This window comes from Propithecus coquereli, unplaced genomic scaffold, assembly GCF_000956105.1.
Source record: "Propithecus coquereli isolate 6110/MARCELLA unplaced genomic scaffold, Pcoq_1.0 Scaffold421, whole genome shotgun sequence".
Taxonomy (NCBI): Eukaryota; Metazoa; Chordata; class Mammalia; order Primates; family Indriidae; genus Propithecus; species Propithecus coquereli.
This window is the reverse complement of record NW_012149964.1, coordinates 474,519-477,381: the sequence shown is the minus strand read 5'-3', so window position 1 is coordinate 477,381 and position 2,863 is coordinate 474,519. Positions and strand designations below refer to the sequence as shown.

Below are 2,863 nucleotides of genomic sequence, written 5' to 3'. Positions count from 1 at the left end.
TGCACTCTGCTGGCAACCCAGGTCCTCTCGAACTTAACTTTTGGATGTCACTCTACCCCTCCTGGGCAGAAAAAGTGGCACAGGTAGTTAAGAAGACCATGAGGCTGATGGTGACCCTCCGTATGGAAGGAAATGGATATAAGAGTTATCCCCCATCCATAACAATAATATACATATATTTTATAACTAATTTTTAGATATTTAAATATCTAAGCTTCCTTCTTTTTGTAATTTTCCTCATGCTATCTTCACCTTTAATCTTAGCCTTGAAGGCTTTTCTTAAATGCTGTTTTATCCATGAAACTTTCTCTGATTTCTTCTACAAAATCTTTCTTCTCTGAGGCCCTGGTCCGATGCTTTGTAAAGTGTAGTGTAAGGACCAACCACATCAGAATCACTGGGGTTGCCTGTTAGAATTTCTATTAGTGAACCCATCTACACTAGCCAAATCTCTGGGGATAGGGGGTAAATATGTGCATTTTGAGAAGCTCCCTAGGTGATTCTTTGTTGCATTAAGGTCTGGACCTTTTGTTTTATACATGACTGTCATTGATTATTTTTTGCCCTATTATGTCATTATTTGGCATTTACTCCCCTGTAAAAACTCTGATTTTTTTTTAAAGAATAACCCCTTAACATGAACCTTTCACATAGTAGCTGCTTAATAAGAGTTAAAATATACTTAACTAATTTTCACTCCTCTCTCAAAAGGATTAGATCTCCTTCCATGTTTTGCCATGATAAAGCATCTAGAAGTACAGACACAAAATCATTATAAAACAGTCTATTGAAATATTTACTGTGCATAATGATGTATTGTCTTTGCCAATATAGCCAAATTTAGGCATTCTGGGATGCTTATTTTAAATGCAATATAGCATATTGCAAAATTCTAAGTGTTGTTTTTCTATGCCATAAAGAATACATTCAAGCTAGGTATGGTGGCACATACCTGTAGCCCTAGCTACTCAGGAAGCTGAGACAGGATTATTTGAGCCTAGGAGGTCAAGGCCAGCCTGGGCAAGATAGTGAGACCAATCTCCTAAAACAAAACAACACAAAAAGTAAGTTCAGTGTTTCCTAAGCACCTCCTATTGAACTTTTGCCTTAATTGCAAGGCAGGAGAAACAATTATTCCAGTAGTTTCCCTCAGCTCACAAGAGTATCAACAGGGATGACACAGAGACAATGTTCTTACAGTGTAGGGTCCCTCAGGATCTCAAAAGGTTAATTCTGGCTATGACACTGCTGAGTTTCCACCATCATTTAAAAGATCTTACATGAGCAAGCTATGTACCTCCATTTAAGGGAATATTTATAAATACCAGATTCTCTGAGTTCATAAGCTAAATTGCTTTACAAAGAACCCCCTGTTATATTGTGAAGGCAGAAGGTTATTTCAGCACCCAAGTATCTGGAAAGTCCATCCCCCTGTAACATGTACTTAATTTAAAATAAATAAATAGATAATCCAAGGGGAGTCTTTGCCTCCTTTACCATTAAAATGAATTTCAAAACCATACAGCTGATTATTAAATTGAAAATTTTCACTGAAATCCTTCATTAGAAGCTCTGCTCCCTTATTTTCAAAACATTTTATTTCATACAAATTTCATATGGTACGAAAGTACTACATGCTTGAGCCTGTCTCCCAAATCGAAGGTTCTTTCAGTTCTTCGGGCCAACCTTCCTTCAGAGGCAAATAAATAAGAAACATGTAATATTATGTAGAGCATATATAGAAAAGTTTCTTTTATAAGAACAAAGATATTTGGGCATTTTGTATTTAGTAGAGTTTAGCAATCCAGTTTATGTTGACAAATCAAGTTCATTGTTAGGAGGTACCTATTACACATACAAAAGAACTCAATAGGCAGCAGGTATTTTAACCTGTGAGGAAAAAAATACGATTTAATTTTTTTCTTGTATTTTTTGAAGAAGATACTCCATCCGTAAATTCAAGTTTGGTTGGCCCTTTTTAGTCTTTTTACTCAATATTTTGAACACTTCCATTTTCTTCTTTTTGTAGCGCCTTTGAGCTTCTTCTCTCTCTTGTTTTCTCCTCTCAAATTCTTGTTTCTTAGCAGCACACTTAGCTTGTACCTGTGCATATTCTTCTTGTGCTTTTTGATTCGATGTTTTCTTTTTATTTTTCTTTGGAATGTTAAAGAACTTTGCTGTCTTGCTACATTGTTTTTCTGGCTGAGGCTGATCAAAGCTACACTGATCTTCAGACACAGCCTGGTCAATGCTATGCTGTTCTTCAGGCAAAGGCTGGTCAACTTGCTCTTCTGACAAAGGCTGGTCAACTTTTCTTAGTTGCTTCCTGAGTCTTTTCTCTTCAGCTAAGTAGAGATGTTTCAGATGATCTGGGTATCGATCTTTGAACTGGGATTCCGGTGATATTTGAGCCTTCTTTTTCCTCCATAGCAATTTCTTGTAATTTTGCTGAATCTTCAGTTTCCTCCGAAACGCAAAGCCTTGTCCCTCGCGAACGCTCCCCAAGAAGGCTTGCGAATTGTTAGGCCGCCATATCCTTTGTTTCACATTCTTATTCCTGAATGAGACCTTAGAACCCCCTTTGCCACGTGTTCCCAAACCCCCGTTCTGCTGCCACTGTGCCAGCCTCACCGGCGCCATTTCCGCAGACCCTACTCTTCTAATTTTTGAACTTCTGGAGAAATGGCAAAGGCCATAAAAAGAATGATAGAGGAGTTTACAGCAGTTTTTCCTTGTCACTTATTTTGAAAGTCAGCTGCAATTTGTAATTTTCTCAGCTTGGCAAATCTGTCCAAATGAGAGATGCTCTGTAGTCTGTCAAACTCTCACAGATGTCATCAGCAGAAGGAGCATAAACACTTAA

General features: G+C 37.7%; 1 pseudogene; it reads right to left on the bottom strand.

Annotated features, from left to right (window-relative positions):
* Positions 1–1,911: 1,911 nt before the first annotated feature.
* On the bottom strand, positions 1,912–2,640 carry LOC105817736 (annotated as a pseudogene).
* Positions 2,641–2,863: the final 223 nt, after the last annotated feature.